The sequence below is a fragment of the Myotis davidii genome, unplaced genomic scaffold (genome assembly GCF_000327345.1).
Source record: "Myotis davidii unplaced genomic scaffold, ASM32734v1 scaffold333, whole genome shotgun sequence".
In the NCBI taxonomy this organism is placed as follows: Eukaryota; Metazoa; Chordata; class Mammalia; order Chiroptera; family Vespertilionidae; genus Myotis; species Myotis davidii.
This window is the reverse complement of record NW_006285266.1, coordinates 1,427,717-1,440,732: the sequence shown is the minus strand read 5'-3', so window position 1 is coordinate 1,440,732 and position 13,016 is coordinate 1,427,717. Positions and strand designations below refer to the sequence as shown.

Genomic DNA, 13,016 nt, shown 5'->3' with positions numbered 1-13,016 from the left:
TTGCTAGGGACTTGCCCGGCACTTGCTCTCTACCTCTATTTGTTATCTTACTTCTATCATTGACAGTCCCTCTAGGTTGTGGGCTGCTTGCCTGTGTTCCTGAGAAGCATCTACGGTACCAGTCTATAGAGTGTGTTTTCTTTAGTGAATTACCGGTATGTTTACCGGTAATAAACTTGCACTGTTTTATGTATATGTTTGATTACATACAGCCTTGTGACAGTTTTCCTGCATGTCATAAGCATTTGAATATAAATTAAAATGTTAAAATCAAATCTGATATTGTTTTACCTTTTATTTGGTGTGTGGAAGGTGTGCGGAAGAGGGGGTAGTCTTATACGGCGAGTATATAACCAACTCTGTATTTTGAGTGGAAATGTTAGGGGGTCATCTTATACGCCCAGTCGTCTTATACGCCGGCAAATACGGTAAAAAGAAAATACACTCCACATTAGAAAACAAAACACATGGTTCGGGAAAATCAAAACAGAGCAGATAGTCTTCTGCATTTTCTGCTACTATAGTGAGCACAGACATATCAGGAAAGCTAACATCACAAAAAATATAAAACCTCTGTGTTTTTTAAGATAACACAGAAAAGGGGTTGTTAGCTAAAATGACCAAATGTCCTGTTTGCCCAGGAATGTCTTATTTATGTTGTCCTGATTAATAGTGCCCCTTTTCCTTCAGAGAATGTAGTGTGGGTGATAAATTAGAAGGTCACTGAACCCAGGATCCTAGCCACCTGCTGGGGTGGCTGAAGAGAAAAGACCAGTGAGCCAGTCACCAATCCTGCAACACTCGGGACGAGAGGGCTAAAGGGAAGGGCATTCTCTCTCTGAGTCTTGGGTCAGAAATGCCATGGCTCCCCTCGTGGATTACATCCCCATGGAATGAAATGCCAGGCTACCTAATATTTAGCCCTGATGGAGGAGAGACAGCTAGACCAAATGTCCAGTATGTTCTATTTTCCCAACGACAGTTGGAAGTCCCATCACTGACATGCCCGATGCTCACAACACTTCTTATTTCAGAAATTGTAAGTCTGCTTCCCAGCTTCTGGGCCTAAAAATCTCCTAGAAGGAGCTCTCTCTTTTCCACTTGCAGCACAAACATGCAACACAACCGAAAATTTCACAAAAGCTGCAGCTACTTTGAAACTGACTCTGATTCAAGTTCAAACCAGCATTTTGCTCAGAAAGGCTACCCCTATCAAGTTGTTGAGGGAAGCCGTGTCTACTGCTACTTCCTCATAACCCCAATCCTGGAGACATCATTTACAAGGGGCACATCACTTCTGTCATCAACTCTACTCAGGGTTACCTCACTTCATTCCTTCATACCCACTATAGCAGTGATGGCGAACCTTTTGAGCTCGGCGTGTCAGCATTTTGAAAAACCCTAACTTAACTCTGGTGCCGTGTCACATAGAGAAATTTTTTGATATTTGCAACCATAGTAAAACAAAGATTTATATTTTTGATATTTATTTTATATATGTAAATGCCATTTAACAAAGAAAAATCAACCAAAAAAAATGAGTTCACGTGTCACCTCTGACATGCGTGTCATAGGTTCGCCATCCCTGCACTATAGCAATGCTCTTAATTGGATGCTTGCAATCTTTTTTCTCAGTATGTATACTTCTCACTTCTAAACAAGACTGAGCTGCTTCAAAGTAAAGATGTATATAAAATAAGGTTGTGAAACTGGAAACAAAAAAATGTTAAAATTACGAAAAAAGTACTATAGCATTTACTTCATATTCCACAGTGTGCCACACACATGACCAAGCAATTAAAAAAGATTTTATTTTCACAATAATCCAAAAGGTAGGTCCTTATATTATAGATGAGGAAAGTGAAGCTCGACAGCAGGGATCTAACTAATGAGCTACATAAACATGAAAGGGGAGAATAAAAATCCTTAGTATGCTAAGCATGAGCGCTAAATAATTACTGTGCTGTGAGCCACATTTATTTGAGTTGCCTTACAGGCAAGGAAGGGGGAAAAAGCATAAAAGCTTATCTAATTCTCACTTGACAGAAAAGAAAAACGCATAGTTCCAAGCAGTAAAAACCCAAGTAGTAAGTCACAGGAGGAACTCATTCTGAGAGAGCTAATCAACATACTGGACCATGTCTGCAACAATAGTTTACAACTACAATGGCCTTTCCTACCGCCACTTCTCATGTCAGTCCTCACTGACAGGCATCATATTAAAACATAACCCAGCGGGGGAAATGTTTCTATTGTGCAGGGGGCTAGTCCTGGAGCAGCAATTAGCAATTGCCAACATGTGTAAGATCCCTAAAAAATTATGGCTCCATTGTCAAATAAGATTGAAAACCACAACATAATAAAGACCCTGCTGGGAGATTCAAAATACTACGTTTAGCCCCCTAGAAGTTCTAAAAAGCTCTGCATTAAAGAAACTTGTATGTCTTAGTTAACACAGTTTCCCATGATGGTAACTGCCATCCTGTGGAAGCTCGGCTGGTAGAGACTGACTCAGATAAGCCTATGGGCTTCCTTTCCTCCACCTGGTCTTGGGATGAGCGTGGGCTCAGCAGCCAAATCAAACCTCACTGAGGGAAAGGCAGGCTGCTGATGCTTCCGGCTGCCGACCGAAGAGAGAACCGTGACTGTGGTGGGAAAGTTTCCGTTTGTGTTAGACGTCAAGAAGCCTGACAGGGGCCCTCAGTGGACTGGCCGTGTGGGCCGGAGTGAGCCACACGGGGCCGGGGGGTCTCTGAGAGAGCGAGCTCCTTGGGCTCTGTTCAAAGCCGGAGGAACTGCCGGCTGAAAAAGGACCGCCCCTCCTAAAGGAAGGCGGACATACAGCTTCTAATCAATGCTGACCTACAAAGGCTCACTCATTGCTCCTTGGGTAAAACCTCCAGCTTTGAGCAGCTTGGCTCACCAGAGTGAAGTAACTACAAAATGTACCCCTAGGTAATGAACCAATTGATCTGTTAGATGGCATATTTAAACATCCAAATGTTTGAGAATTCTTATCAAAAACAATTTACGACTTTAGCATAATTAATATTGAGCTTTCATTTCTCAACAATAATTAGGAACTAGACATTATGTTTCTCAAGGCTATTCCGAGATCACTGCATGAAAACATCAGAAAACATATTATTCTTCCCCCTCACTTTGGCAAGAAAGATACTCATTCTTTTCATCTAAAAGCCAAATCAGATCGATATAAATATTATATTACAAACAATCACATTACTTGAAATTGGTCTGTAATATAGTGTCAGCTTTACATCCTACTCCATTTCTTACCATGATATTAAAATCCATGTTTTTACAACATTGTTAGGACTTACTGTTCACCATCACTTCTTAATAAGGCTTACTAACGGACGCATACCAAGGAAAGACGTACAACAAAATCTTTGAAGTTACTGCATTTGACTTTGAATCAAAACCCCACAATCACACAAAAACATTAGGCATCATCTGCACTCTACAAACTTTAACCTGTGTCTAGAACTCGACGACACTTTATAACATAACAGAAAATCTGCCAGTTTCTCAAAGGACCTTCTTGATTTTACTTTTTCCTGTTTTCTTCCATTACTGCAAATACAGGATGTAATTAAGATTTTGTTCACAATACAGCTGTAATGTTTTCTGTTCTCGCAGTTCAAAATTAACAATGATATACAATAAGCACAAGTTAGCATACAAGATAAAGGAAATTAAAATATTGTGTTAAGAAACAAAGACAATGGGAGACAAGAGTTTAGGTGGAAAAGAAGGGAAAAAAAGACATTATGACTCAATTCCATTTTTCAGTACATGCATGACAAAAACAACTTCAGACTCTATATACAGGGTGGGGCAAAAGCAGGTAGGTTTACAGCTGTGCATATGTAAAACACAAAGCTTATTTTTGTATTATTTTCTATTAACTAGAGGCCCAGTGCACGAAATTCATGCACGCGATGAAGTGGGGGGGGGAGGTGTTAGGGGTCCCTCAGCCCGGCCTGCACCCTCTTGCAATCTGGGACCCCTCGGGGGATGTCTGACTGCCAGTTTAGCATATTATACTTTTATTATTATTGTTTAACTGGCAGTCAGACTCGTAATCTAGGATACCTGGCTCCTAACCACTCGCCTGCCTACCTGATTGCCCCTAACCACTTGCCTGCCTGTCTCATCACCCCTAACCACTTGTCTGCCTGCCAGATCGCCCTTAACCACTCACCTGCCTGCCTCATCGCCCCAAACCACTTGCCTGCCTGGCTCATTACCACTAACTGCTCACTTGCCTGTCTGATAGCCCCTAACCACTCTGTCTGCCTGCCTCATTGCTCCTAACTGATCACCTGCCTGCCTGATTGCCCCCTAACCACTCTACATGCCTGCCTGATCACCCCTAACCACTCTGCCTGCCAGCCTGATCGCCCCTAACTGCTCACCTGCCTGCCTGATCACCACTAACCACCTCTGCCTCGGCCCCCTGCCCACCACAGCGGCCGCCTCTGCCTCTCCCCCGCGGCTTCATCTGGAAGGTCGTCCGGAAGGACATCCAGAAGGTCATTTGGCTGTCCGGTCTAATTAGCATATTACACTTTTATTATTATAGATTATTGTATTATTTTCTATACTAACAGCTGTAAACATACTTTTGTCCCACCCTGTATTTTCATATATTGTTGCCGTATTTATATTGATTCAGAACATTAACTAAACCAGTGCTTCCCAGCAGGGATAATCCTGGGGTTCTTTGAGAAATGTATGGGGTACTTTTTATAATGGTGCTTGAGGAGTACATTGGTCACTTAGTGGCCAGGAACCAGAGATGCAGGACATCCAGTGCAGGGCAGTTCCAGACAATGAAGAACTGTTCCAAATCCAACATGACTTTTAATGTTCAATCAGACATTTATGCCTAGACATAACCTCCTTTCATATATGTAAACAAAAAGCGTGTTTTTAACATAGTCTTAATAGCACTGAATTTTCTAGGTAAATCAAGGAAAGACTGTTTTAAGAACTTTAGCTAAAGTTATTCAATATTTCATAAAAGCATACCACAAAGGCACCACCATTCATAGTGCTTGCATTATTAATAAAACACATTTTCTGATCTGCATTTTGTACTTCCCTTTTCACAGCGATCATGTGCATGGACATGACTTTTTAGTTGTCTTCTAGTCTAGTCACGCCTGAGCATTTACATACTAAAATACACATTGTTTAATTATAAGTTATTTTCATTCTCTCTCTCCTTTATGTTCCACTTAAGGAATTATACCGATACTGAATTCTGAAAATAGGTAACTATTAGATTATATTACCTATGAAATTTCATTTCAAGTGTAGAGAGTATAATAAAAATTATTACAGAAAGGTGGAATTGGGTCTGAGAGAGCAGAAAATCCCAAACCTAGAACAATGCTACACAGTTACACACACCACACACATACATAAAAAATATTTTTTAAATACCAGGCCTATCCAGATATTCTAACCAATGAGATAGGAGCAGGTTCTGAATCACTTTTAATCACTATGGGGCTTCTATCTGTAGCTAGGCTGAAAAAGCACTGAGCTAGACTAAACTAAAAAGGAGGTCATTCCATATGTTAAATAGACAAAACAACAAAACACTATTCTAAACTTATCATTGAACTATCACAGTATGGCATTAACATCTTATAATGTTGAGGTGAGGAAGATGTTTCTAAGCAGGACATAAAACCCAGAAACCATAAAAGAAAAGATGTACATATTAAACTACATAAAAAATAAATCACTTTTGTACATCAGAAGGAGAAAACCAAATACCATACACAAGATTGAAAGATATAGTACAAACAAGAAAAACAAAATCTAAAACATATATGTAGACAACGCTAAAGGTATCTAAAATGCAAGGTCTTACAAAATAACTAAGAAACGGATGACTATTTCAATTTTAAAAAGAGAAAGAAAGGTAAAGGACATGAATAAGAAAAGCATGCCTAAGAAAGAAAAAACGAACAAAAAATAGAAACCACACCAATGACCAAAGAAATGCTAGCAGAAATTGGATAACATAGGTGACCCATTAATTTAGCAAAGTTGAATGAAACTGACAACATTTAGAAATGTCTAGGCTATGTATAGGGAAGCGGGGGCCATAACCTTATTGGTAGAATTATAAGTTTCTCCTACTTTATGACAGGTTTTTGGTAATGAATATCAAAATTTTTAGTGTGCATATTGTTGGCACAGAAGTAACATTTATAATGCAATCAATCCTAACATTTTTCCCTTTTTATCAAATTTATTGGGGTGACACTGGTTAACCAAATTATACAGGTTTCAGGTAAACAATTCTTCAACACATCATCTGTACACCATATGGTATGTTCACCACCTCAAGTCATGATTTTAAGAATACTCATGGTAAATTTGTTTAACATACTGAAAAACTGGTAATAATTTTCCTAAAAAAATAAAAAAAGTTGTTCTGCCTTTCTCCTTACATTTTCCCATACTGTTTGAATTTGTACAAATATCATGTATCATATTTATAAGTAAAAACAAATTATCCTATGTCTAGTAACTGTGATTTGGGGAGAAGCATTTTTATATGAAAGAAAAGGCAAAATTACTGTTTAATAAACACAACTTTTTAATGACTATTTTGGAAAACCTATAATTCAAAGAATGGTTTACATGTTTTAATATTTAAAAAACACTTCAGTGAATTCTTTTGGTGATACCAATGAAATCTTTTGTAATGTAAAGACTCAGTAAGCGGTTTTAACAATTTAGCTTTGTTTATGTTTGGTTTCCTTAAATAAGTGTACTACCAATTACATGCATTTGCATTTAGCAGGTGTTCAATAGATCTCATTATTTATTCTCGAACTAGTACCATTTAGGAGGCGTAATTTTCTGTATACTTCTCATCAATTATTTGAAATTAAGGCCATCCAAAAAGTAAAAGGACAGTAAACCGTTTAACAATTATCTTTAAACAATGTGTCTTGACCTTGATTGCTTGATTACAAAAGGAAAGAATGATGTGATGTTACACTAGAAACAGAAAATTTACTTCTTCCTTCTTACTCAAAACAACCTTTGCACATTCACCTAACATTCCCTCCCTCCTTGGATACAGCGCAATAACACACTTAAACACTGATAAACATTAGGTTTTGGTTGGAATAAAAACTCAATTTTGAGCAGTTTATTTATTATTGGAGTGGGTGAAAAACGAGAAAGGTCAGCACATATTGAATCTGTTTGGGTAAGAAGAACATCTAATTCATGACCTGGGCACAGCAGACATTTATTCAGTAAGAGGAGTGGACTCAATAACCCGTAAGGCAGCCTCCCAATAATTAAAATCTACAGTTTTGTAATATCCATCCCAACAAATATCTGTATGCATCAGAATAGGTTAGAAACCTACCCATGTTAGCTTTACACGGAAGTGAAAATTCATAATGGTATTTTCCTCAGATGCTGGGTCACTAAGGATGGAGAAACTGGCTTAAAATACATTACAAATTATTTTAAGCCAGCTTATTCAACAATTCCACCTGTGATTAATAATTACCAATTATTAATAATTAATAACTGAACACCTATGTAAAAACGTGTCGTGATTTTTTTTCACCACATCTGCAAGAATCACTCTATTCACAAGCAACAAGCTACAGAGGTTTCCTTCGGGCAAAACTTAGGAGAGGTGAGTTGCCATGCAACTTAGAGGGAAAAAGAACCCAACAGTTTTTCATTCACTTACAGACCACTTAATAGCAAGTAAATAATATCTCCTTCTTTATGCCTCAAATGTAATCCAACACTGAATTACAAGTTGACAGATAAAGACCTGAAAAGCTGGAATCTGGGAAACGGAAATGGGAAAGCTAAGCAGGCTGTCTAACAAGCCGCGCTGACTGACAGGTATTGATTAAAATCTTCCATGAAATCTCCTCCGAGCGTGCTGGAGACCTGGTGACAGACATGAGACGCGTCGCCTTAAAAGCGACGGAAAGCTGCATCACATGTAGAGCGAGAGCACCTTCCCACTGGCCTTACCCAAAGCAGGCAGGTCGGGCCAAATATAAAGGGGTGAGGCGTCAGGATGGTCACAGGGCACGAAGTTGACGGAAGAGAAGAAACAAGAATCAATTCTTACTTCCCAGGAAAATGGTTAATTGAGAAGGCAAATAGTAAGAAAGAGCTTCAGTGCCCCAAACTAAGTCAACCATCATCTACTGCAGGGCGCAGGTCCAATCCATTCTGCCAGTTGTTTTCATAAAGTTTTCCTGAAACAGCCACACTCAGTTTCACTCACTCATTTCTGACTCTGACAACAGAATGGAGTACTTATGACAAAAAATCTTATGGCCCACAAAGACTAAAATATTTATTATCCAGCCCTTCGACAGGAAGTTTGCCAACCACGCTGATCTGGTGAGAGACCACATCAAGATGGAATGAGCTCGCTGATACATTTTATCTGAAAGGGCAAAATAAATCCCTCACGTCTGCGGACTTCTAATCTTCTTTGGAAGAAACTTCCATGCCAGATTAGTGTCCATGCCGGGTTCCAGCTGAACACGGCAGGTGAGGCGCGTGCCTTTCATCTCCCCAACACAAGTAACAACCAAGTGTTTAACTCCCAAAGTGAACGAGAAGGGCCATCAATGGCTGAGAGGGTTAACCTAGTTTCTGTAAGTCAGAACATGGGGGCAGGAGGACAGACTGCAGACACAGGACGAAGAGGCCACCTCAGAGGGCAGCTGCCTTCAAAGTCTGGTGCTCAGGAAGGAGGGCTGCAGATGGCGTCTCAAAGAATTATCAATATACAGGTGCCGACTGCAGGCACAGGAGTAAGGGGGTCACTCGCCAGACAAATGGAGACTGAGAGCAGAAAATCTCAGATCCCCAGACATCTTTTAAAAATATTTTTTTATTGACTTCAGAGAGGAAGGGAGAGGGAGAGAGAAATAGAAACATCAATGATGAGAATCACTGACTGGCTGCCTCCTGCACATCCCCCACTGGGGATCAAACCCACAACCCGGGCATGTGCCCTGACCGGGAATAGAACCATGACCTCCTGGTTCATAGGTCAATGCTCAACCACTGAACCACGCCAGCCAGGCAATCCCCAAACATTTTTAGAAGTAAAAAATTTAAATACGATCAAGTAATTTTAACCTTAATACAGTATTACATATAAAGCCAACTTCTCCACAGAACACACTGCATGCCCTAACAGTCTAAAGCCTGGCATAGAGCTGTTTATGAAGTAAACAAAGGGCTTGTCTTTCTTCATTATCCCCACTTTGGTATGATATTCTAGAAATCAAGTCATTAAATCATTCTATTCAGTGCTTACTAGTATGGGATTCATCAAAAATGAATCAAATCATTCTACAACTAAGCATAAAATACAAACCCAAAAATATGATTCACATTCTTAAAGACGCCTATAATTATCAACATAAAAGAGCCTCCCTCTGCTAATATAGTACTTTTTAAAGGCATATAAATTGCAATTTGATGCAATACCCAGATGCTTATTTTGCTCAGCAATTAATTCAATTAAAAATGTGCATATTATGAATCATATTAAATCCAGCCAAGATGAAATAATTTGAAAATTTATTTGAAATTGATTTACTTACTATCAATATTTCAAATTTCAAGAATGCTGTTTTATAGGAAAACTTCACCTGCTCCTCCCCTTTGGTCTCATAATCATCTGTGATGCTCTGATCATGCTAATACAGAAATAAGACTGGCTCCCATACCTAACCCCTCTATACACATGACACCTCATACGAAGGCATACACAGAGGAGTGCAAAGGCACTGATGAGAAAATACTTTTGCCAGTATCAGAAACAGTGCTGTAAACAGCGGTAAACATATCCCTGTATGTGTACACTGTATCTGAAGCACAGACGAACAGATTGGTGTATATCCACCACTCCCAACCCGCACACGGAGATCACCTCTGGAAGCAGAAGCAGAAATGGGGGAAAGAAGCTGGGGGAAGACTTTTCCTCTTTACTGGGCATTATTTTATGTTGTGTTGATTTTTATAATGAAATTTATTCTTATATTTCTTAAGTTCAAAAACAAAAGGTGAAAACCGATTCCATCCTTGTGGGCACAAGGGACATGACACCCCGTAATACCTCAGCAGCCTCTCATAAATAACTCGATGGCATCGCCCCACACATCACATGCTCAGCTAGTGAACCGAAGTTACGTCCCCCTGGGGAAAACATATTATAGGTTTTCTGCTACAAACTCACATCCTCTCTATCAATTTCCACTCCCAGTGCTTGCGCCTCCTGTTCATTAATGTTCATAGTTCAGTCTGTCAGTTTAATTTTGGGCTGCTTTGTAGGTATCCACAATAATTACAATATTTAATGCTGTTCCTTAAGGTTGAGCTAAACAGAGCAGTTTAAATGCATATGTTCTGGCCAATCTTTGACTCCCGTCCCACCTCTACACACTCCTCCACCCCCACGCACATATAAGCGTATGCACTCACTGTTGTTATGTAAGGTATCTTTCATCATACTAGGTCATTTCCCATTACCTCCTGCAGTATATCTGATGGCGACATTATTATTGATGCTACAGTAAACAGCTAATATATGTGGTAAAAATACATGGACTATCATGAATCAAAATGACATATCCACCCACCACACTCCCTCTACTCATTCTAATCGGATAACAGGGGTTTTCTTCATTGTACTGCAAAAGGAGAAGGTAACTTGGGGAAAAACATTCATGAAAATAGAGGGAAATCAAAGTAAAAATGTTTAGGCAATTAAGAACAGAAAGGAAGTGCATCTAAAACAGCAGTTCTCAACCTGTGGGTCGCGACACCTTTGGGGGTCAAACGACCCTTTCACAGGGGTCGCCTAAGACCATCGGAAAACACATATATAATTAGATATTATTTTGTGATTAATCACTATGCTTTAATTATGTTCAATTTGTAACAATGAAATTCGGGGTCACCACAACATGAGGAACTGTAGTAAAGGGTCGCGGCATTAGGAAGGTTGAGAACCACTGATCTAAAAGATTTGTGTCAAGGAAAATGTGAATTCATCTATTCTATATGTCATATTCTTAACGTGAAGTCCCCTGACACATGCAGCTCTGTTTCATATGAATAAAACAGCTAAAACATCACCATAAAACAGTCTTTCTAGAATTTATTTTGTAGAAAAAGCATGGGTTTGTTTTCATGTTTTCCTTTTGTTATTACTATATTTGCTAATTATCTTACCTAAATCTGGTATCTTTCTAACTCTGACAGAATTTTTGGTTTACAAAATGAGGTAAAAATAATTTAATTTTTTTCAGATTCCCTGTTTTTATTAGGAAGATGTTATTTCTAACCTTTTATTTCTATGTATTTAGGTTTGTGTTCCTTGGGAATAGAGTGCATCCTTATTACAAAATAAAATAAGACAAAAATCCAGAAGATAAAGGATAATACAAAAGAAAAAGGGAAATAATACCTAATTAGAATGTTAGAGCAAGAATAAAATTTAGGAATAGAAGAGAAGTTAAAAGTCTAAATTCTAACTGCCTCAAGTCATTTCTCAAACTCCAGAGCTTACTAGCTCTAGGACATTTGGTAAGCTGCTTGCTATCCTATATCTAGTAAGTTTCCTTATTAATAATATGAACATAATAATGGTGACCAACCCTCTCAATATTCCTGTAAAAGTAAATAGGATAAAACTGTGCCGGGTACATAACAGATGTCTAAGAAATACGAGTTCTTACTAGTAGTACAGATTAGAAAGTTGAGGCCCAGAAGTTTAAGTGTTTTCTCCAGGACAATTTAACTAGCTAATGGCAGAATTGTCATTAAAATGTGGGTCCTCTGAGTTTTTTGTACATTTGGTTTCTTTTCCATTAAGACCACGCTGGAGAAATTACTTTCACAAGAGAAAGTGAAATCGCAGAAAGTCCCTCAGATAAGCGTGGCCTAGATTTTAAAGAAGGAAAAGAAGAAGCTTGAGGGGGAGGTACATGTGCATACACAGAACAGACACACACAAACACACACACACACCCCACACAGCAAAATAAGAAGCAAAAAGGATGGGTGGAGGGTGGGAGCAAGTGACACAGACGGAAAACTTCCAATTAGACTTTTTATTATGACACAATTCATTAGAGCTTAATTACATTTATTACATAATTAATCAGAAGGTTAGAAGTAAAGGTCATGTTGAATGTTAATTACACATTCTTTAAAGAATTTCAAATATGTTAACAGCAGTACTTTCATAGACTGTCAGTTGTTATAAATTAACTCAAACTCTTGGAAGGCAATTTGCCATTATCTTTAAAAATTCAAACTGCATATATCCTTTTACTAATCAATACAACTGAGAAGTTATCCTACAGATTAATTTGTGGAAGTGTGCAAAACTGTGCACAAAAGGATGCCCAGTACATTAGTGGCATTAGGGAACATGGGAAATGTTTAAGCATTCATTAAAGGGAAAATTATGATTGCGGTGTATTCATAATGGAAAAAATGGGATGATACCAAGAGTTCCTCCAGATACACTATTAAATGAAAAACAAAATCAAGGTAGACAGAAATTTGCCAAAAATCTTTATCTGTGTATTTTTTAAATAAAGGATATAGATATATGAATATGTTTACACAAAAAATGCTACAAAGACACTTAACAGTAGTAATCTCTGAGAAACAGGATTAAGATCAGGAGGACAAGAAGACTGAGAGGAGTAAAAGTTTAATTTTATATGTGTATATATATATATACACACATATATATATATATCTACACTAATAAAAGAGAAACATGGTAATTGGCGTACGACAGCTTCCCTTCCCATTGGCTAATCAGCAAGATATGCAAATTAACTGGCAGCCAAGATGGCGGCCGGCAGCCAGGCAGCTGATGCGAACAGGGAGGCTTGCTTGCTTCAGTGACAGAGGACTCCAACCTTCCCCACCTGACTTGC

General features: G+C 38.6%; 1 protein-coding gene across 1 annotated transcript in view; it reads right to left on the bottom strand.

Annotated features, from left to right (window-relative positions):
- Nucleotides 1-13,016, bottom strand: part of SMYD3 (SET and MYND domain containing 3) — a 464,760-nt gene that overhangs the window by 450,500 nt on the left and 1,244 nt on the right. The window lies entirely within an intron of this gene.